Genomic DNA, 24973 nt, shown 5'->3' with positions numbered 1-24973 from the left:
TGGCCACGGCACTGTTCCATGACATGATACACAAAGAGGTAGAAGTCTACGTGGATGACATGATGGTCAAATCAGAGACAATAGAAGGGCATTTTGCCGCACTCGAGAAGTTTTTGGCCCGAATTGCAGAATTCAAGCTAAGGTTAAACCCGAAGAAGTGCTTTTTCGGCGTTTCGTCGGGGAAAATCTTAGGCTATGTAATCGGAAATAAGGGAATCGAGGTAGATCCTGATAAAGTAAAGGCTATAAAGGAAATGCCAGCGCCGAGAAGTGAGAAGGAAGTGAGGGGGTTTCTGGGGCAGGTTCAGTATATCAGCCGGTTCATAGCAAGACTCACCGCAATCTGCGAGCCAATCTTTAAGTTGCTAAGGAAAGACCAACCCGTCGTTTGGAATGATAAGTGTCAACAAGCGTTGGAGAGTGTCCGAAGTTACTTGTCTAATCCGCCAGTGTTGAGACCGCCTAAACTGGGAAAGCCACTTCTCCTCTATGTAGCAATTGAGGAGCGATCTATCGGAGCAATGTTAGCTCAAGAGGGAGACACCGGTGTGGAACACGCGGTGTATTATTTGAGTAAGAAGTTCCTAGAGTATGAGCTCAAATACAACATGATCGAAAAGACATGTGTGGCAGTGGTGTGGTTGACGAAGAAACTGCGGCACTATTTCCAATCGTATAAAGTGATCATTATTTCTCGGATGGACCCCGTGAAGTATCTATACCGAACTCCATCCTTGACGGGGAAGTTAGCCAGATGGTTGTTGCTTTTTTCCGAGTTTGACATTGAATATGTGACGAAGAAGGTTATCAAAGGAAGGGCCGTGGCAGAGTTTCTGGCTAACCAACCCCTGAATGCAGAAGAGGAAGAAGTAAGCTATGATTTCCCCGATGAACATTTGAACGCAATCGAAGTCATACCATGGAAAATGTTCTTCGATGGAGCAGTTAATTCGAGTGGAGCCAGAGTAGGAGTACTACTTATCTCACCGGAAGGAGAAAGAATCCCGATGGCGAAGAAGTTATCCTTCCCTCTTACTAATAATATGGCCGAATATGAAGCGTGCATTTATGGTTTGGAGTCATTAGCAGCACTGGGAGCATCATATGTCGAAATTTGGGGTGACTCCAAGTTGATCATCGAACAGGCACAAGGGAACTGGGAAGTGAGAGAAGAAAGGCTACGTCCGTATCTAGATCAGCTAGAAGGGTTGCCATTGAGATTCCAAGAATGTCGCTTCTATCACATTCCTCGAGCTCAGAATCAGGCCGCGGATGCCTTGGCCACTTTGGTGTCAGTTTGGGACAACCCCCGAAACCTTGCTTCGAAACCATTAGTATTGAGAAGATCTCACAAACCGTGCTACGAAGACGTAATGCTGTTAGGGGCAGATGAAAAACCGTGGTATTTCGATATCGTGAACTTCATGAAAGATGGAACATATCCGGCAGAGTCGGAACCTAGGGATCAAGCTGTGATTAGAAGGCTAGCCCGTCAGTTCGTCATCCACAACGACTTGCTTTACAAAAGGCACGTTGATGGATTACAACTAAGATGCTTGGATGCGGGGGAAGCCCGCGAGGCGATGGAATCAGTACATTCGGGAATTTGTGGAGCCCATATGGGAGGAGCAGTACTAGCTAAGAAAATTATTAGGCAAGGCTTTTATTGGCTCACCATGGAAAGAGATTGTAACGAGTATGCGAAGAAATGTCACGATTGTCAAATCCACGGCGATTGCAGTCATCTTCCGGCCATGGAATTACACGTACTAGCACCTATTTGGCCATTCGCTGCTTGGGGCATTGACATCATTGGCGAAGTAAGGCCTAATGCTTCAAATGGACATAAGTTTATTGCAGTCGCCATCGATTATTTCACCAAGTGGGTAGAAGCAGAGTCGTTTAGAAAACTGGGATCCAAGCAGATGAGAAAGTTCATTGAAAAACACTTGATCACCAGGTTCGGAGTGCCTCATCACATGATCACGGATAACGGGCTCCAGTTTCAGGGGGAAGTAAGGAATCTTTTCCGAGAATATGGCATTGAACATCACAGGTCTTCTCCGTACCGTCCACAGGCTAATGGGGCAGTAGAAGCAACTAATAAGAACCTTAAAAGGATCCTCGTAAAGACCGTGGAATCACATCGGAATTGGCATGAGCACCTCCCACTCGCGTTGTGATCTTATCGCACGACAGTCAGAACCTCGACTGGGGCAACACCATTCTCCTTGGTATACGGAACAGAAGCAGTCCTGCCGATTGAGATCGAAAAGCGATCGTTGAGAATCGCAGTGGAAGCAGAAATTCCCAAGGCGGAATGGGTAAAGAGGCGATGCGAGCAGTTGGCTTTAGTTGATGAGAAAAGGATGGAAGCCCTTTACCATGTACAGTTGTATCAAAAAAGGATGGCTCGGGCTTTCAATAAAAAAGTCAAGACCAGCCCTATCAAAGAAGGAGATTTGGTGCTGAAACAGATCCGTGTGACGCACACCGACCCGAGGGGGAAGTTCAGGCCTAACTGGGAAGGACCATTCGTCGTGAAGAAGATACTAAGCAAAGGAGCGGTGAAGTTAACCACAATGGACGGCATGGAATTCTCCGAACCTACCAATCTGGATAGGCTTAAGAAATACTTTTCGTAAAAAAAAAAAAAAAAAAAAAAAAGAAAAATTCCCGATAGGTCGAAAACCCGCAAAGGGCGACCTATGCAACAATAAGGGAAATCCCAATGGGTGAAAACCCGAAAGAGCGATCATTTAAAAATTCCAGGATAGTAAAAGGAGAGGAGGAAAATCGCCGGGATCCGAAAACCGAAAGGCGGGTCCTGGTAACAATAATTATAACTTGAGCAATTACAAAAACAATGTATAAGAGACTAAGTATTTCTGTTGTTTGTAAATAAATAAAGGCATGAATATATTTGACGAGAATGATTGGAATCATCATAATCTACTGAATGCATGGTAATATGAATCACGAGTTATACATTTCCTATCCTACTTTTCACAAAAACCCTACCTATTATCCACCCCACTCCCTATACATCAGCTATACATCGGAGAAACCCTAATAAAAGCTACAAAGCAACAATGAAAGCTACGAGCCTAATACGGAGGGAAGTCCCAATAGTTCTCAAAATCTCTCAGGTGAGATGCCCGCTCCGCAGATAGTGTCTCCTCGGCAGCACGCGCTCTCTCATCAGAAGCTCGCGCTCTCTCATCAGAAACCCGTGCTCTCTCATCAGCAGCTCGTGCTCTTTCCTCTGCAGCAAGGCGTCTGATCGACTCATCACGCGCCCTCTCCTCGACGGCAAGGCGACCCTCAGTCTCCCGTTGCATCAATCCCGACCAGTGGTCGTTCCTCTCTTGATACACACGACCAACTCGGGCATCAGCTTCCCGCACTAGCTCACTCTGTCTCCGCTCATGGGCATGAAGATCACTCTACAAAAAAAAAACAAACAAAAAACAGATAAGAGGCAGCATAGGCAAAAACATAAATCATACATACACGCATACATTTCACTACACTAAAGTACAGTAATGATACATACCAGGTGGTCGGTGCAGCGCAAGCTGAGGCGATCTCGTAGGAAGCCGGATAGATCCACGTAGTCTGTACAGGTCTCCCTAGTGGTCAGTGAAGCGTCCGAGGGATCAAACGGGACCCTCGAGGAGAAGATAGGAGGGGCCGCCTCAAATCCCGCATAAGGTGTCCCAGACTCGTCATAGCGGATCGTAGCATAATCCCTCCCGTAGCCTGGTATAGGCACGCCTATGGACGATCTCTCCGATCGGGCTGCGCTGGAGGACTCGCCGACGAAGTAGGGCTGCTCGCGCGCTGGTGTCTGAGTCTGAGTGCCATCAAAAAAATCAGATAAGTGGGCACTCCTCCAAGATCCCTCCTGCAAAAAAAAAAAAAAAAAAAAAACACACAATAAAACCTCCGAGCATATCATGAATAAAATGAAAAGAGGGCGGAATCACTTACCGGAACCTCCGCCTGACCAAAGACGGTCTCGACCGCCTCTCTCGAAAACACGTCCGCCACTGGATCTACCTCCATCGCTGCCGACGGGGCATCCCTCACGCTCAGTAAAGTAGACAAATAAAGCTCGCGGCCCCCGGCATGAATCCAGACCACTCTACCGACAAAACGGCAGGTCAGATCTCGACGAATGGTCGATAAGGGCAGAGTCCGTACCGCGAACATAGAGATGGGGATCTCACCCGGCATCCAATGAGCGTCTCTAACCCCGGTAATGCCTCGATCCCCTAGATACCACGCCCGCACGCAGGGGCCGGTGAGCACACACTGCTGCTCCTGGATCATCGACATGTATGCATACTCAGGGCCGAAGTCGAGGTCATCCCACCTGAACTGAATCTAAAGCAAAATACACAAAGAGAAAGTCAGAAAGGCTCAAACCAAAATCTGGCACGATGGGGCAAAATCTACCTGACTCAGGGTCAGCGAGTCGATCCTATCCAGAAGCCGCGACACTGTCCGACTCCTCTCAGCGCTCAAGTCGAAGTCCCTCCATCGAGTCATAAATGGCGGCCTCGGCACTCTCGGTCGAGGTCGAGACCGGCTAGGAAGGATGTGTCTCTCGTATGCCCACACCTGCGGTAAAAACAAGGACTAGGAGTGTGAAAAATGCGAAAAAGATAAGACGGATAAGTCAAGAAGGCATCACGTACCAGCAGGGCAAAGGTATAACCGCCGAAGTCCTTACGCTTCCGGCAAGTCAGATCCAAGAACTTGTAAAGAAAGGCTAAGCCTGCCCCTGCCCAATCATAAGAAGCTGCTGCATCCAGATCGCTAAGTGCCTGAATAAGACCTGCGTGTACCTTCCCGCCCTTCGTGCGGAAAATCGTCTCACTCAGAGCATATACTAAGAAACTACGAACCGCCAGGTCGGTAGCATCAGTCTCGCAGAAATCACGTCTACTCAAGAGGCTCGCGGTAGAGACAAACTTCGCCGGAGTAGACTTGGCGCATAGACGAACTCCCGGTCCAATCAAGGTAGCAAGCCTAGCAGGGTCGACCCGGGGTCGCATCATACCAAAGTGGAAAGGGACGGGAGTGTTGCTCCCTCGCAATCCTGTCAACAGCGAAAAATCTCGAGGCGAGATGGTCATCTCCCCAAAGGAAAGGTGGAAGGTGTGGGTCGAGTCAACCCACCGCTCGTATAAGGCCCGTAGGCCAAAAGGATCACACACCCCGTTGGTGCGGGACAGCGCTGCAATAAAGGGCTCGAAGCCCAACTCCTGCACACGGGCTCTCGCCGCGGCACCTAGCCTATCATACCATAAGAGAACCTCGGCGGTGGTCCCCGAAATCTCAATGAACTAAAAAAGAACAAGATAAGAAAATTTAAATACAGCTCCTAAAGCAGGCAATTGAAAAGAACGCGTTAAGACTAGGTATTCTTCCATTTTCTAACCTAGAGACATCTGGTCAGTTAGGACCAATTTTCTGCAAAAACTCTCATGTAGGGTCCTTCACGTAAGGTTGAGTCAATTCTTTGATCCGCTCTCGTCTGCGGCGACGAGGAGCATAGATTAGGTTCTACTATTCACGTGCATTAGCTAAGTTTTTACTATTCACGTGCACTATTCACGTGTCACTATTCACGTTTTTACTATTCACATGCATTAGCTAAGGTTTTACTATTCACGTGCACTATTCACGTGCATTAGCTAAGTTTTTACTATTCACGTTGTCACTATTCACGTGCGTTAGCTAAGTTTTACTATTCACGTTGTCACTATTCACGTGTTTACTATTCACGTGCATTAGCTAAGTTTTTACTATTCACGTTGTCACTATTCACGTGCGTTAGCTAAGTTTTTACTATTCACGTTGTCACTATTCACGTGTATTAGCTAAGTTTTTACTATTCACGTTGTCACTATTCACGTTTTTACTATTCACATCGTTTTTACTGTTAACATGCATAAATTCGTAGTGTACTATTCACATGCATATAGCGCGCATTCTTACAAAAACAAACAGGTATTACGTATAAATAAAGGAATTCACGTTTTCTAGCTAAAGTCCTCTAAGGCAGTCTAAGAGTTGGCATGCAAATCATGTTCGTATAGGAATGCTAAAGCCTAGAGTTCAAATCAAATAAAAGTGAGAAACCACTTACCTCGTTGCAGCGTGTCCTGCTCAAGTGTGTTGTAGGGTCGTGGAAGGTATCCACTCTATCCAGGTTTACGTAAACCTCGTCCATGCCTCTGGTGCCATCCCATTCGTCTAAATCCATCCCGAGAATAATCCAAATTGAAGTCTAGTGAGAGAAAGAGGAGAGAGAAGGTGTGGGGTTGAAATGAAACCCCACCACCTTATATAGGAAAAGGGAATGACATTCCCGTAAATAGTGAAAAAAGTACGATTTGACATAAAGGTAAAAAGTAAATAATTAATTACCAGGTGCACAGACCTCCGATTTGCAGTCCGTTTCAGCCTGCATTTCTCCCAGACAGTGACTAACATTGTCAAAACATCAATTCCAGACAACAGCTAATTTTTATAGAACAGTGACACCAGTCGAAATACAGACGACAGTCAACAGAAAAACAATCAGTAGTCTATTTCATTTCGGACTCAGACGTGTGCCCATCGAATCGTCGAGATGATAGCTCTAGTGAGAAAGTACAGACAACCGTGTGGTAAGAAAATCCAGAAACAGAACCCGCTTTTTTGCCATTTGACTCACGGTCGCAGACCGAAGTTGCTTTTGAGCCATTTGACGCTCGGTCGCAGACCGGAGTTGCTTTTGAGCCATTTGACTCTCGGTCGCAAACCGGAGTTGCTTTTGAGCCATTCGACTCACGGTCGCAGACCGGAGTTGCTTTTGAGCCATCTGACTCACGGTCGTAGACCGGAGTTGCTTTTGAGCCATCTGACTCACGGTCGCAGACCGGAGTTGCTTTTGAGCCATTTGACTCACGGTCGCAGACCGGAGTTGCTTTTGAGCCATCTGACTCACGGTCGCAGATCGGAGTTGCTTTTGAGCCATCTGACTCATGGTCGCAGACCGGAGTTGCTTTTGAGCCATATTTACCTAAGATCGTAGACTAGGGTAGCGGTTTAGCCATTATCCCCACAGTCGTAAATCAGGGTAGCTGTTTAGCCATTATCCCCGTAATCTTGAAATAGGGTAGCAGTTTAGCCATTATCCCCGTAATCTTGAAATAGGGTAGCTTTTTAGCCATTATCCCCGTGATCTTGAAATAGGGTAGCTGTTTAGCCATTATCCCCGCGATCTTGAAATAGGGTAGCGGTTTAGCCATTATCCCCACAGTCGTAAATCAGGGTAGCTGTTTAGCCATTATCCCCGTAATCTTGAAATAGGGTAGCCGTCTAGCCATTATCCCCGCGGTCATAAACTAGGGTAGCTATTTAGCCATTATCCCCGCGATCGTGAACTAGGGTGCAGCCCGAAGCAGAGTCTGATGCAGTCAGAGAGCAACGCCAGAGCGCGCAGCGCAAAGGTCAGGTATGTTTCCTCCTACTCGTTACGTGACTTTTACTTTTATATGTTTTACATTGCATGTGTTACGTTAGCAAAAACATTTTCGAACCACACACATCACTGTCAAAATAGAAAAGTAGGGGCAACTGTAGACACCGAGTCGGAGGACCTGTGACGAAAACCTGAAACAAGACGGTCGAAGCGATTGATTCCGGAAGTTTTGAAAAATATATAAAGAATAATAAGCTGAGAAAAATTAACGTTACGGCGCGGGCACACAACGGCATCCCGCACGCGGACGACGATGGTCGAACGCCCGCTTGACGGCTCGAGACGTGCACGCGGCGTCCGTCGGACGCACCGCGAGTGGCACGCTCTCGACGCCCGGGGCAATGCCTGGAACCGCTGGCGGTGCCCGCCCTCGTGGGCCATTGAGCACACGTGCCTGGCGGCACGAGGCGCGCGTTCGGCAGCCGCGACGCGCGAGCGTCTAGCTGCGCGGAACGCGCGCTCGGTGGTCACGGAGTGCACGCGTCCGACGGCGCGGGGCACGCCTCGGGGGTCACCGGGCGGGCACCCAACCACGTCGGGCGAACGCCCAACGCGTCGGGCGGACGCCCGACGAGGGTTGGGCGCGGGCGCCCAACCTCGCGTTGGGCGCTCGCCCAACATTGTTGGGCGGCCGCCCAACTCATGTTGGGCGGCCGCCCAACAAGGTTGGGCGGCAGCCCAACACTAGGTTGGACGGCCGCCCAACCACAATGGGCGATGCCCAATTTTTTTTGGCCGTCGCCCATTGTTCCGGGATCCGTTTCCCTATATAAGGGCACGGATCCCAAGGTGAAGGGAGAGGCTTTTTTGGGGGAAAACTTTCTCACTCTAAACATTTTTAGAGAGAGAGATAGTGGATTTTTTTTGAGAAAAATATTTTTTTCTCAAAAATTCCAAATTTCCTAAGTTCAATTTTTACTAAATTTTTATTAATATCGGGAGCTCGCGGTTCGTGGAATCAATCGGCTTCGACTGTCAAATACCGAATCAAAGGTATTATCCGAGGACTAGACTCTTTATTTTATTTAATTTATTCTCTCCTTCTATTTATTTTTTTATGCTATAGTTTTTATTCCTTTAGTTATTTATTTATTTTGTCACGTTTTATTTAATTAACGTATTTATTTAATTTTCGTTTCGTGTTAAATAAAACTCGGGTTTTGTTTTACAATAAAAACCTCGTTTTGGATATCCCAATACGAACCGTGATCCGATAAAAAGGTAGTTCGGGTGTCCAAAATGTTGCAATTATAAGTTTTTAATTTAAAAGAGGTTTTCAAATAACGTTTTAAAATAAAAACATCGTTTTAGGAACTTCCGTTTTCGACTATGATCCATCTTTGGTAGTTCGGAAGTCCAAAACGATTGAATTAGATTTAATTTAAAGCTTTTGAATAAATCTGGAAAATATTGGAGTGCTGCTGTAATTTGCCAATTCTGTCACTAAATGCTGTTTACCGACGGATTTTCCGACGGTAAATCTGCCAAAATGTAAAAAATGCCATTTCGGTCCCTTTTTCTTAACTTTTAGACTTTTAATCCTTAGTATATAAATATATAATAATGTAATATATTCTTTTCAAATTGTTTTAAAACTTCAACATATATAATTATTTTAGGAGATTGGTATTCCATCTTTTATTCTAATTTTTTGTATATGCACATATTACTTTCTTTTTTATTATTATTCATTTAAATTACATTAAATTCTATTTTAAATATTATTTACTTGGGCATTTTGGGAGATAATTAGTAGATATTGGGGGATGAACATATAGTCTTTTTGACATTAGGATTATATTAGTTATGTATATATATATAGTTTTGGGGTATATTTGGGTTATCTTAATTATTGTTAAATAAAATTATTTTGAGTGATAAAGGCTATTTTCCTATTTATGAATTTCATTCACTATTTTCTTATGTTTAAAGTATAAATATATTATTTTCATTATTCTTTCTTATATATGTATTAGATAATATATTTTCTTTTACTCTTATTTTATGTCTTTTGGGCTAAAATGTGTAAATATATATCTATATTATTTTCTTTATTTCTTTTGGTCATTTATAAGTCCATGTTTCAAATGGGCTTCACTTGAAAAAATTAAATTTTGGGCCTAAATGTGTTTATTGATGTAATTATAATAGTTAGAGATGCCATTAAATAAGTGGGGAAAATAAGTCACAAAAAGAGAGTTTTCAATTAAATTATTTAAGCTAATGAGCTTTCTTAAATCTCTAATGTAGATAAATAGAGTCATTTTGGTTGATATTTCAAATCGTTTTCTAAACACCACGTTTTAAAACCTTAGTCCGTTCCAACGACGGATTAAGCGAACATTGTAATCAAAATCGTTTTCTTTGTTAATAATGGAGATTTTGAATCGCTTTCTTAATGAATTTGTACAAAATAAAATTGACTTGTATGTTTAACCACGTTTTCTTATTAAAAGGCTTTTACTTTAACGTTTTCAATTACTCGAGTCGTTCCAACGGCGACTCGGGTAAGCTTCATCAAACGGGGTTTTAAAACGTACCTAAATCGTTCCAACGGCGATTAAGGTGCGAACCATGTAATAAACATCGTTTTGGGGAAATAAGTTAATGTAGAATAGACAACACAACATAACATTTAAATACGGTTGTAAATAAATCACTTCTTTCTTCCCCCTCTCTGTGTATGTATAAACATAAATGGGTGATTCTTTACTGATGTGGCTTTTCAATATCATATGCTCAAAATGGTTTCCAAAAAGAGAAAGAAAAGGGTTTCAAATGAATTTTAAACTTAAAGAAGTATACGATTAGTCCGTTATCGCCTAACATGCTGAGTAGGAGGCCGGTGGTTCATAACCGGGCGATGTTGGGGTGCCTAGTAGCCTTTCTCCGGAAAGGAGCTAGCCTTCTCGGCTCGTACCTAAGTTTCCCGAACCCACACCGGTCTCCCGCAAGGGATCGGTGTTCATTTTCCCATTCGTGGATGGCGACTCTTCCATATCTCCGAGCTCCGGTCCTGCCGAGCAGCTTGATTCCGCGATTGGTTGCTTTCGGCGCCAATCACCGCTTATGTCGCCATGAGGTTGTCCACCCCCCGGTCCGCCCGAGAGATTAGGCCGCGGCACCTCGTCTAACAGCTGCGATGGGATATTCTGTTTCACTATCGACGAGAAAGTCGGCTTTTGAGCTGGGTCAGTATCAGTGTTATATCTGAGCTTTGGATTGAAGAGAACTCTGATACCCACGTGATCATCAATGGCCGGAATAGTGGAGTTCGACATGGTGCGGCGGACTGCGGCGGCGATTGCGAGTCAGGGCGTGTGGCTAGGGCGTCATCAGAAAACCCTATGCTTGATATATAATATCACTTAACAGATGTCTAATCTTTTTTTTTCATTATCTCTCTTCTCTAAATTCAATCTTTAGAATCTGTTAAACATCTATCAGTTTATTCATTGCTTCGGTTGCTTAACCATTAATAAATTTTAATAGAAAAAAATTAACCTAAAATTATTCAATTTAAATTTTAACATATAAGTATTTAAATATGAAATATAAAAATTTAAATTCAAATAAAAGAAGTACTTAAATAAGTAAATTGAAGTTTTTAAATATTTTTAACTTAAAAATATATATACATATTTATACATAGTATTAGTTATATCTGTTTATATACAATTTTCGATTTTAGTTAACCATGAGTTTTTAGAATGAAAAACCATTTTATACAACATTGATTTACATGAACTTATTTTTTATTGAGGTCCAAATAGTTTTTGGTTAGTTTTAGTGTAACCTTACTTCCTTATTCCTTCTAAGAAATTGAATTTAATAAAACCTAAATACTAAATCCGAAAATCAAAAAGTAAGAACATAAATAAAGTTATAGTATGCTAATAAGCTTTGGAACCAAAAATATAAATAAATTCAACTAAATTAAGCTAAATAAAACAAGCGTATATAAGCTAATATCAATTGCTACAGCTAATGCACTTGATGCTCTTGCTGCTAGGAGTGTCCACTTAGTAATGGTGGCCTCTCTTATGAGTTTTAGCTCCCCAATTTCGATCAGCCCACCCAGAATCCGGGCGGTTAACACCGCATAGGTGTTTCAGAGCTCATTGAGTACGAGGGTTGCTAATCCCCCTATAATTCTAGTAGATAAAAATCATTGGTAGCGCAAGGGAGGCCTGCTCTACCTTTTCGAGCAAGTTGCACTAACGAATATGAGTGATCTGGACTTCGTTTTCTTACTTACCGTGGTTCATTCCGTGTCTTGATCTTCCTTTTGAACATTATCCGGAATAGAGATTTCATGCTTTTTCTGAGCTTTCCAAAGCTGACGTGCCCAATCAGTTGTATCAGATACGATGCTAATGGGTTTTAGAATCGAGTCTACTATAACAGGTTGTCCATGCCCTTCGGTATCAGAGAAATCCCCCCAAAATTTAGAGTTACCCCTATTTCCCATCTACGTCTTCTTAGGCATAGCATAATTGTTGAGGACCAACTGTAACGATTCTGCATTTTGGGGTTGTGGTGTACCCGTCCCCGAAGTTCATACAGTAATGCTATCCTTCGGTTCCTCCCATCTAGGCTCCACGTGACTCTTTCCATTTTTATGTGTCTGCTTATTTCTCTGAGCAGGTTTCTTGGGTTCTTGTTTCCATTCCGTCTACATTGAGATGTTGAATGACCAATGGAGGAGCAAGTGGCACACTGTGAAGGAAGGTGTTCCTATTCAAGATATACCCATTGTTTATAAGATTTAGTATCCACTCTAAGCTTCGATTGTATATCTCTTGACAGATCCACATCAATTAAAACTCGTGCATGATAACCGAAATCGCCATTTACTATGTTATGATCAAAATGGATAGGAATGCCAAAAATACGTGCAATACTAGCAATGGTACAAGTGTTAGAAATAATTGAAATTACGATAAACGAAAATAAGCAAACACATACGAATTGTTTACCCAGTTCGCCACTCAATATGAATGACTACGTCTGGGGGCACTACCAATCCAGGATATTTACTATAATGAATGAGATACGGATTACAGAGAAAGAGGTTACATTTATACTACTAAAACCCTAACCGTCTGAAACCCTAACACGGATCAGAAGTGTCTACCTTCTCTCGCTATTCAAGTTGGATCGCTGCAGTTGGGCCCATCGCTTCAGTTGGGCCTATATATTTTAGTCTCCATAAGCCCAACAATCTCCCACCTGGAGACTAAATCCGTCATCTGATGGTAGTGCCATGCCTTTAACTTAATTACCAATGCCAGCTGAAGCCATACATAGCTTCAGCTTCTCTAAGGTTACAACCATAGTCAACATGTCTGCAGGATTCTCTATGCCTGGAATCTTCATCAACTGCAATATATTCCTATCCAAGAGATGCCGTATGTAGTGATACTTCAACTCTATGTGCTTTGTTCTTGAGTGAAAGGAGGGATTCTTTGCCAAGTGAATGGCATTCTGACTGTCGCTATACAAAACAGGATCCTTCTGCTTCTTTCCCAACTCACGCAAGAAATTCTGCAACAATACCATCTCCTTACTAGCCTCAGTCACTGCAACATACTCAGCTTCTGCAGTAGACAAAGCCACCACCTTCTGCAGCTTTAAAGCCCAAGAGACAGCAGTACCACCCAATGTGAAGACATATCCGGTTGTACTTCTTCTCTTGTCAAGGTCACTAGATGCCAAATCTGCATCCACATATCCTGTCAACATAACTTTCTTGCCCTCAAAACATAGGGCCTGTTCAGTGGTTCCCTTCAGGTATCTCAAAATCCACTTTACTGCTTCCCAATGCTTCTTACCAGGGTCTCCCATGAAACGACTAACAACTCCCATAGCATGTGCAATTTCCGGCCTTATGCACACCATTGCATACATCAAGCTGCCAATTGCTGAGGCATACAGAGTTCTCTCCATCTGGACTCGCTCTTCTCTACTCTTGGGTGAGTCATGTTTAGATAGCTTGAAATGGCTACCCAAAGGAACCGTAGCTGGCTTGGCATCTTGCATGCCGAATCTAATCAAGACCTTCTTGATATACTCAGCTTGTGAGAGATACAACTTTCCAGCCTTCCTATCTCTTTCAATCCTCATGCCCAGAATCTGCTTAGCTTCTCCGAGATCTTTCATAGCAAACCGCTCAGATAACTGCTTCTTCAGTTTTCTCACTTCTCGAGCACTCGACCCTACAATCAGCATATCATCAACATATAACAGTAAAATTATGTAGCCTTCATTCAATTTCCTGAAGTAACAACAATGATCAGCTTCACTCCTCACGAACTCAATTTCGTGCATGAATCCGTCAAATTTCTTGTACCACTGTCTTGGAGCTTGTTTCAGACCATACAAGCTCTTGTTCAACTTGCACACAAGCTCAGCGTTATCAGACTCATAGCCCTGAGGTTGCTTCATATAGATGTCTTCATCTAACTCCCCATGAAGAAATGTCGTTTTTACATCCATTTGCTGCAGCTCCAAATCTTCTACAGCTACCATACTCAACACTAAACGAATAGTAGTCAGCTTCACCACTGGAGTAAAAACGTCAGTATAATCTATGCCGTACCTCTGGTGAAAGCCTTTCATGACCAGCCTTACCTTGTAGTGTTTGCTACCATCAGCCTCTTCTTTGATTCTGAAAATCCACCTGTTTTGTAGAGCCTTCTTACCCTTTGGAAGCTCAACAAGTTCCCAGGTTCCATTGGTCATCAAGGAATCCATCTCATCATCTATTGCAAGCTTCCACTTGCCCGTATACTCTCCACGAGATGCCTCCAAGTAGCTTTCTGGTTCACCACTATCTGTCAGCAGCATGTAGTTGCTTGTAGGCGTGTACCTGTCAGGTCCTCTACGCTCTCTGGTGGATCTGCATAGTGTAACCGGTGGAGTTTGGGGTTCTCCTACCTCCTCCACAGCTGCCTCCTCCACAACTACCTCTTTGCTCCCACCAGAATTCGTGATGTCTAGGTCCACGACCTCTGGTTCTGAATCAGCAGTATCAGATGCTCCCAGACTATCCTTGTACATCATCTGCTCATTGAAAACAACATCCCGACTGCGGATAATCTTCCTGTTCTGACTATCCCAGAACCGATATCCGAAATCATCACCACCGTATCCAATGAACGTACATTTAACAGACTTCGCATCTAACTTACTTCTCTCAAGGGGAGCAATATGAACATATGAATCACATCCAAATACTCGCAGAAAGGATAGATTTACCTGTTTGCCACTCCAAGCCTCTTCAGGAATGCCACTCTCCAAAGGACTCGATGGCCCTCTGTTGATCAAGAATGCTGCAGTGTTAACTGCTTCTGCCCAGAACGTCTTCGGAAGTCCGCACTTCAACCTCATGCTTCTAGCACGCTCACACAGAGTTCTGTTCATTCGTTCTGCAACTCCGTTCTCCTGAGGAGTTCATTTCAGAGTCTTCTCCATGCGAATTCCATTCTCAGCACAGAATTCCTTGAATTCCCTAAGCTCATACTCTCCACCATTGTTAGACCTCAAACACTTTACCTTCAAACCCGTCTCATTCTCAACCAGGGCCGTCCATTTTCGAAAGGAATCAAAAGCATCAGATTTCTTTCTCAGAAAATAGATCCACACTTTCCTAGTGGAGTCGTCAATGAGGGTCATGTAATACAAAGCTCCACCAAGAGATTTCACAGGTGCAGGACCCCATAGATCGCTGTGAACTAGCTCCAACTTCTCTTTCTTCAAAGTTCTGCCACCCTTAGAGAAACTGGCCCTTTTCTGCTTCCCAAAGATGCAATCCTCACATAGCCCAAGATTAGCAGATTTCAGACCCGACAACAGACCCTTTGAATACAGCACTTTCATCCCCTTTTCACTCATGTGACCAAGACGACAGTGCCACAAATCTGCATTGACATTCTCCCTCACGACATCAATGCTATTGAAAACGTTGTCTGTTAAGTACAACGATCCAACCTTCTCACCACGGGCAACCACCATGGCTCCTTTGGTCATTTTCCAAGCACCACCTGCAAAGATTACACAATTACCTTCATCATCCATTTGCCCAATTGACAACAGATTTCTCTTTAGGCCAGGAACATGCTTTACTCCAGACAGCTTTATCACAGATCCATTCGGAGATTTGATCGAAACATCTCCCTTCCCTACAATCTCCAAAGACTCATCATCAGCAAGATAAACCTTTCCGAATTTCCCAGGGGTATAGTTTTCCATCAAATCTGCACTACTACATGAATGAAACGAAGCTCCTGAGTCTAATACCCAAGACTCTAGAGGACTTGTTACACTCAATACCAGGGCTTCTGCTGCTGTTTCTACGGTTGAATGACTCAGAATCATCGCATCACCAAAATCCTCACTAGCTGAATTCACTGACTTCTCCTTCTGCGGTGCCTTACATTCACTCTTGTAATGACCATTCTCATTACAATTCCAGCACTTGATGTGACTCTTGTCCTTCACAAGTTTCCCTCGCCCTTTGGACTTAGACCTACCACGATTCTGCTTTGACATGCGATCTGACCTGCCCCGATTCTCTGTATTCAAGGCTGATCCAGATGTGGAACCTGACTCTTTCCTGCGAATCTCCTCGCTTACTTCAGATATCGAGCCTACTTCAGATTTTACATAGACTCTTTCTTTGGTATGCGTGTAAACTGAATCAAACCAAAAGGGCCGGTTCAATTAATTGATATTATTCAGTTAGATTCAATATTTATATTTATTAGACATTCGGTTATTCAGATTTGGTTCGGTTTTCAAACCGAATTGTCCATTGAACACCCTAGCAGAAATATCAAAAAGCTGGATTTAAATAACTAGGAAAAAGAAATAATTGTTCAGGATAAATACAAGGGGTTAGGTATATATTAGGCCAAGTAAATGTATAAAAGAGTAACTATATTTGTTTAGGGGTGTTCAACGGTCGGTTTGGTTTGAAAATTGAGCCGAATAAAATTAAATGAAAATCAAATAGTAAAAAAAAATACAAACTGACCCTAATCAAATTAAAGTAAACAGAACCGAACTATTCGTTTAATTAATTATTATTATTATTATTATTATTATTTCTTACTATAACTATTAGGGAAACTTCTTAAAAAAAACTATTAGGGAGACAATTGTAAATCAGTTACACAAATTTTATACAAGAGTCTTGCTTTTTGATTTGTATATTTGTAAATTGTACAATATAGAAAAATTCAATTTGATCAACAACCATCATTCAGAGTTATCTCTTTCCAGAGTTATCTCTTTCCAAAGAAGACTTAATACATCAGTTGAGAGGCGGAGGCGGAGGCGGAGGTAGAGCACCGGAGAAAATATGGCCCAAACTTTTTATTTCATTCGACATAAATTGATATCTGTTAAATGAATCCATATTTTGTTGAATTATTTGTGTTTCAAACCGTGTCTCCATATCCCGCAGGAGTCCCTTAATCTCCACAACCAATAGGAGCATCAGAGGTCGCTCCACGGGCCTATCCCCCCATATGAGGGTGTGGCTCACCGCCTATCTCCTCAGGTCCCCCCGTTGACCATAAACTGGCCAATATCACCAGCAAGTGGTGCTACACTAGGCACGCCACCTCCCCCAATATCACCCGCAAGTGCTGCTTGAAATCCCATGACTGGTGGCACACGTGGTGCTACCCCAGGCGGTAGATGCAAACCAATTTCTGCACATACCTCCAACCAAGCGTCATGAGGTATGCCGGGACACGCGCTGACATGTTGGCCTGGAACCCTGGCCATGTGATATTTAAGAAATGTAGCATTAGTAAAGGACTTTTGGCAGAAGGAACATCTTTTCACCCCTAAAATAAGATAAGTAAATCTCCAAAGTGCCGATGACTTGCGTACCATAGTGGGAACTGCACACAAATTAATGGGATTTGTAATTTTTATTAAATAAATATTTTAATATTTGTTATATCAATATTGAATTCTACTATCCAAAACATAGTCTTAAAATGGAAACAGAAACAAAACATAGCAAAAGCAAACACAATCCATTTAGCGTAACAACACTCGTATGACGAGATTAGTGAAATTAACAACATTCCATTGAAAATCCAAGGAAACGCAATGTGGCTTTGAATAGTGTGGAAGGAACATGCTTTTTTTTAGAGTAAATGAATGTTAATGGAAGTTAATGTTTTACTCATTATCTTTAAATTGAGGATTAATGGGAGTGACGTGAATCATTATTTTCTAGTAAAAGCAACTGTTTCAAATTTTTACCAAATAATTTTTACATTCTGTTTAGAATTAAAAGACCAAAATTAATTCAAAAAATAGGAACAAACGAGCACTTAAGCAAGATAGCGTCTATATTAACTTTAGCAAAAATGACCTAGTAAGAAGAGAGAAGAGAGAAAAAGACAATGTTACTGTCACGTCTGTACCCAAATATTTTTTTAGATATATGTAAGTTGATATTAGATTATATAATATTGTGAACTTCTTATTTGAAATTTTGATTCTTTAGACGCGAAATAACATCTTCGGGTTTAATCAGTTTATATTTTCAGCCTATATAAGCAGTCGACTTGGGTAGATAGTGAGTTTCTTTCCTTAATGATGTTTTATAGAAGAGTTATACTTCCACCTCAACAATTAATCTATTCAAAGTGTGCACCTATCATTGATAACACATTGGTTGATTAAGCTAATGATAGTGGAACTGAAATCAATGAATTCTAGTAGAGAATGGTATAGATGAACTATGGACAGTAACGAAATAAAAGGGGCATTTAGGACTCGAGATAATTGGTTTGGTAAAAATGGTTTGTTTGAGAGAAATTTATAAAAATGGCTTGTTGCCGTGTTAGACGTTTAATTGGTTTCAATCCATAAAAATTTGTAAAAATGATTCATTATCGTGTTAAACGTTTCAATTGGTTTCGCATGATAAAACTCGTTTTAGATTCGAGTTATTCCTATGATAAAACTTGTATTTAGACTTGGGTTACTCCGTTTGGTAAAATGATTTGAGTGATAAAAATAGTCAGGTTAGACTTTGAGTTTAATTTGCTTATCAATTTAAAAGAAAATGGTCATTTTAGGACTTGAGATGATTTTGAATATAATCGGCATTGTCCGGTAGAACGAGTTGTTTTAGAATTAAAATATTGAATCAGCATTAAGTTGTGCAGATTTAGGTTTGAGGTTCTTGACTGCATTTTGATTAAGAACCTGCTATAGGGAGGTTGGTATTATGAATTTGTATATTGTGATATATCTTTTTGGGTTAAATTTGTATATTTAATTGATTAAGCATTAACACAATATATTTTGAAATTATGAAATTAGTGTAAGATTGTCTGAGTGGATATCAAAGTTAAAAGATGAATTGAGTTGGTATTGATGACAATTCGTATTCAATTAGGTCTTGATTCTAAAGGTATTGAAAAGATGATGAAAGTTGTTGATTTTAATAAGAAAGAGTAGGAAAGGAAGTGTGTAGAACTACGTGACTTTGATTCCCGATTTAAAGATTAAAAGACGATTCGGGATACGTAGGAAAGCTTGATTATATTATCAAGTCCAAGCCAATTAGGGAGATTAAATTAGACAGCCAACTTTAAATATTGGTTAAGAATTTATTAGAGTATCGGATTAGCTAATATAGAAATTTAAAAACCATTCGTTCGTGTAGAGTGTGAATTTAGTGATAGAAATGTATATTTGATATTCTTATTGATTGAAATTTGATTTTTAGAACATGTTAGTGAAAATAGATAAATGAAAATGTAATTAATTATTGATCGTAATGCTTGTGATACGGGTTGTATGGTCTATTAGAAAGTGAGTTTAAAAATATAATAAATCATTTTAGATCATCTGATTGAATTAAGATGTTAAATTGATAACTTTTATAATTAAAATGCTATGGGTTGAGTTCATAGGAAGTAGATTCACATTTTGGGATTTATAGGCGTTCGTTATCTTGTCTTCCTTTTATACCCGATGTCGTTTGGGACGGGTTTGACAGTTACAATTGCTTTAAGAATTAGATTATTATTTTTATATTTTAATAAAATATAGTTTACATATTACTAAAATTTTAAAGTAAAATAAAATGAACTTTTAAATATATTCAGTGGTTTATTTGAAATAATATGGAACTAATCATAAATTATAAATAAAATGCTCTAGCTTGAAGGAGAAAGGAAACCACTAGTGGGTGTAAATGCAAGTTTAGCAAATTAGGAAGAATAAGAAAAATTACAGGATGAATAAGAAAATTAGGGGCAAAGTTCAGGGAGAATTCAAACCTCAGTTTAGCAGAATAATCGCAGTCCTAGAGAAAGGGAACCACTAGTGGGTGTAAATGTTTTTCGGACACTGATGGATAGGAAGGGCTTTTTATTTGTTAAAAAAACGAAAAAGAGTATATTGAAAATTGATTACATTGGTTGTTACTTCACTGTTTTTTTTTTTGACTAGCGGATTGTAATTACTGTTGTTCTTTTTTTACTAGCTGTTATTTTCAAAAGACATGGAGTCTAAATGAGTTTTTTTAATCCAATAACCTCTTTTTTTTGGGGGGGGGGGGGGGGAAGACCGCTCAATCCGGGACCAGCCTAGGAAAACTGACCCCCACCGCATCCTCCAAGATCAAAGAAGAGATGAAGCCCGGAGAAGAAGCAAAAATAGAAAGCCCCAACACTCTTGAATGACCTTCAACCGCAAGACGGTCCGCAACACGATTTTGCTCCCTATAAATATGAGCAAAACTAATAGACTCAAAGGAGTCCCCAAGCCTTCTAATGCCTTTAATTAAGTTCTGGTTATTTAGGCAAATAACATTGTTACCAGAGATCATATTAACCGCCTCAAGGTTATCTGACTCAACAAGAAGCTTCTTGATCCCCAGATTTTTAGCAAGCTTCAGACCAGAGAAAATCCCCCAAATCTCTGCGGAAAAGGACGAACCAATACCCAAATTCTGGGAGAAACCAGAAACCCACCTGCCGCCATCATCTCTCAAAACCCCTCCAGCAGCAATTCTCCCGTCCCTCAGGCAAGAGCCACCGGTGTTAAGCTTAACCACACCTTCTCTCGGCCTTCCCCAGCCTAAAAGATGGGCCTCCTTTGTCTGAACAGCCCTAGCCAAGGGGTCCTCAACATAGCTATCAACCAGGGAGCTAATTTTTTTTGGAAAAGAACTCTAAGAAATTTGGCAAAATCACCTTCTCTCCTCCAAATACCTCCTCATTCCTCCACCTCCAAATCTGATGGCAAACCACCGCGAATAAAAGGACAACCTGATTTAACTCAACTAGAAGCTTACCATTAACCTCATCCACAAACCAATCATTCTCAGAGTGGGCTAAAAACGAAGGAAGAACATTCATAGGGAGAACTCTCTTCCAAACCTCTTTACTTCTCTCACAGTCCTTGAGAGTATGGCACAAAGTCTCTTCATTGCCTCTGCATCTGCCACAAGCTCCAGACTCCACCAGATGCCTCCTTTTCCTGTCGGAATTAGTAAGCAACCTATTTTTAACCCCTAGCCACAGAAAACTTCTAATACGGTACGATACTTTTAAAGCCCAAATCGTCTTCCACACCCCAGGGGACGAGGAATCCAAATCCTGATAGCGCTTCTGATAAGCAGATTTACAAGAATAAGCCCCATTGTTTGTCAGAGACCAACAATAACTATCCTTGTCATCAATATTACTACTAATCTGAACTCCTCTAATTCTAAGGAGCAAATCCATACTGAGGTAGGACTCAAATTTTGACCAAATCCACTCACCTTTAGAATCCACCACATCTGCAATCCTCCAGTTCTGAATATCCAAAGGAGGCAACGAAGTATAAACTTCCAATAAAGGCTTATTCCCAATCCATATATCCTTCCAAAAGCTGATGGATCTACCATTTCCCACATTCCACCCAATCCCTGTACAAAACTTAGCAAAAACTGCACTGATTCCTTTCCAAAGAAACGAACAATTAACCACTCTATCCTTAGGCCCCCCAAACACCTTATCCTTCCGATACTTTCCGCATAAAATTTGAACCCAAAGAGCTGAAGGAAGCTGCCACATTCGCCACATAAGTGTTAAGCCCAAAATATACCTAAAATATCATTAACATTTACATCATTTTTATTACAAATTCGTGTTATTTATATCTGTTTAGATTACTTTTACTCTCGAATATCTTTCTTTCTTGCAAGGTACCTAAATATTTGGTAAAATCCAAATAGGAACGAAAATGGATCTAAAAAAGAAGAAAAACCCTACAAAAGGAGTCAAAGACGACGTAAATCGAAAGCGCCAAGTCGAAGACACGAATGAAAGCTAAGAAGTGAGAAAAATCACCGGGCCGCGACAGTGGATCCTCAACCCACGGCCGCGACACGCGTGGTATAGCTATTTCTCCCCTTCGTCCGAAGCTCAACTCAATGCTACGTCATTCACGGCCGCGGATTACCATCATCGGTAAGTGCAGAAAATTTACAAAGAGCATTTAACACATACTGAAAATCCAAGAAACGCGTTCGTTCAAGTGGATAAAGACGTCCTTTCACAACGGACACGACTCTTAACCAACGGATACATCACTTCAAACACAACCCTTCAACATCTATAAATAAAGAGTTGATGTTGAGAAAAATTAGCAGTGAAATGTTATAATATAGATATAGAATCAGAGCGTAGAACTTATGTCGAAGTTCTAAGTAAACACATTTCGAGAGTTAGAAATTAGAATCTGTACAAAACAAGATGAGGTACACATATTGTTTATAGTTTAATTACAACTCAGTAGCGTTTAGACATTGTTCCAGTTTTAGTTTGCATCATGGTAGTGGCCGACCGAATCCCTATTACGAAGTTACAGCGAGAAGATTGAGTAGAGTGTTCGCCCCTGAGCCTGACAACCTCTTAGGAAACCCAAGGAAGCAGAACCGATCAAGCCCTTCACTTGCACGCCCTCGAAGAACTCGATGCTCCTTGTTCTCTGTAAACTTGTATCAATTTATATTTCATCTAATAAAGTCCGTTCTATTCGACAAATCGTTATGCAGCACTTATGGTAACCAATCCAATATAAGTGAGGCTGGTGTTTTCATTAATATGCACTTGAATTCAAAATCATTACAAGGAAACTTTGTTGAACACTTAGGCAAATTATCATCTCGAAAGAGTTTTAATTTGAGTAAGGGCAACTATCCCGAAAGGGTTTTGTCGCGTTCAAAGCCAATTAATTAGAGGTTCCGTCATTTATTTCATCATCATAATTGATACAAAGTTTAAGTTGTTTTCTTTGCTTAATGCAAATGAATAAATTCATTCGTTTTTCTAAAAAGTTCTAAATGTTCCTGTTTTGTAAAATTCATCCTTAAAATCAGAAGACCTTTCTAACAATCGATTTATTCTAAATATAAAATCTTATTCCAGCATTTTCAAATACTCAAAGTTCACAAATTCAATTAAACAAATTTCCTAAATTCAATTAAACCAATTTTCACTTTTCATTTACATTTAATAGTAAATCTAACTAGTTCGAAATTAACAGATTCAAAAAATAAGTTTTTTTCGTTAAAAAAACGTATCCTTGTGGGATCGATATTTTTATTACTACAAGCGAAACCGTGCACTTGCGGAAATCTCTCAACATGTTTTTGGCGCCGTTGCCGGGGATACGCCAAAATTTTTGACAAAGTTTTTATTTTTCGTATTTTATTTTCGAATATAGGTTTATACATTATTTTTATACAATTTTTATATTTTATTTATTTTCAGTTATATAACATACTTGTTTTCAATTTTGTTTTGAAGGTAGTTTGGCTCGTGTAACAATTTCAAGTTCATGCGCAGTTTACGAAATTCGGGCACACCACCAGATCCTTTAGATCCAGAAATTGAAAGAACACTTAAGAAAAACAAGAAAAACAACAAAAACAAAGACAAAACACCCGTAAAAACCAAAGTAGACCAGCTAGAGATTATGGCCGATCCACCGACACTTATGGATTATGCTAGGCCAGGAATGGCCGGTGTAACTAATAGTGTAGTTAGACCCCGTATAAACGCAAATCAATTTGAAATTAAGCCTGCTTTGCTTAATATGTTGCAAAACAACGTAACGTTTTATGGACTACCTAACGAAAACCCTAATGCACATTTGACAAATTTCTTAGAAATTTGTGACACTTTTAAAATTACTGATGTAACAGCCGAAGCAATCAAACTTCGCCTCTTTCCTTTCACTTTGAAGGATAAGGCAAAAATTTGGTTAACTTCTATGCCTGCTGCAACATTTGAAACTTGGGACCAATTAGCCCAAGCATTTTTACAAAAATATTTTCCCTTAGCAAAAACCGCAAGAGTCATCAAAGAATTGACATCTTTTACACAAAATGATAATGAAACTCTTTATGAAGCTTGGGAACGTTTTAAAGAACTTCAACGTTTATGCCCACACCACCAACTGCCAGATGCACTTTTAATGCAGACATTCTATAATGGATTAAATCCTACGACTAGAGGTTCATTAGATGCTATGTCTGGAGGGTTATTTATGAAGAAGACGTCCACCCAAGCAAGAGAACTTTTGGAAGAAATGGCAATCAACAGCAGTATGTGGCCCGCCGAGCGTGGCCATATACCGACGGCGAAACCATCATCCTCAGGTACATCATCGGTTAAAGGTATAATGAATCTTGATCCTGTAGCAATGTTACAAGCCCAATTTTCTGCCTTATCGCACAAAATTGATAAATTTATGGCACCATGCGATCCTAATGATCCAATCCAGAGAGAGATTGATTACGAAGGTATGAATGAGATAGAACAGGTAAATTTTGTCCAAGGACAAAACCAAACTACTAATCCTTATTCTAATACTTATAATCCTGGATGGAGAAATCATCCTAACTTTAATTGGAAAGATGGTAATAATAATAATAATGCAAATGCTAATCAATATCGGATAAATAATTATCAAAATCAAACAAGAGATACGATTAGCACTTTATCTTCAAAAATCGACAAATTTATTGATGCTATGAATGGAAAGGTAAGTAATCAAGATGATGGTTTTAAACGGATCGAAAGTAAATTCGATCAGCTTATCAAAAACCAATCATCTAGCATCCATAATTTGGAAGTTCAAATTGGACAGCTTGCTAAATCAATTCCATCCCGCAAAGAGGGAAGTCTTCCCAGCCAAACGGAAGAAAATCCGAAAGAGCATGTTAAGGCTATCACTCTTCGTTCAGGGAAAAACTACTTAGGTCCGGAAATGCCCGGAAATTCAACTTTACCTGGAAATGATTTACCAAAATCCAAAGAAGATACTTTAAAACAAAAAGATACAAAAATTGACTCTAATCCGAAACCTTTTGTACCAAAACCACCTTTTCCACAC

The 24973-nt window shown here is 40.7% G+C and overlaps 1 non-coding gene across 1 annotated transcript; it reads right to left on the bottom strand.

The window, feature by feature from the left end:
• Positions 1-23929: 23929 nt before the first annotated feature.
• LOC136216054 (small nucleolar RNA R71) lies at positions 23930-24036 on the bottom strand. Its single transcript, XR_010683049.1, has one exon. It is a non-coding gene; the product is annotated as a small nucleolar RNA R71 (small nucleolar RNA).
• Positions 24037-24973: the final 937 nt, after the last annotated feature.

The sequence above is a fragment of the Euphorbia lathyris genome, chromosome 1 (genome assembly GCF_963576675.1).
Source record: "Euphorbia lathyris chromosome 1, ddEupLath1.1, whole genome shotgun sequence".
In the NCBI taxonomy this organism is placed as follows: Eukaryota; Viridiplantae; Streptophyta; class Magnoliopsida; order Malpighiales; family Euphorbiaceae; genus Euphorbia; species Euphorbia lathyris.
This window is presented reverse-complemented; position numbering and strand designations above follow the sequence as displayed.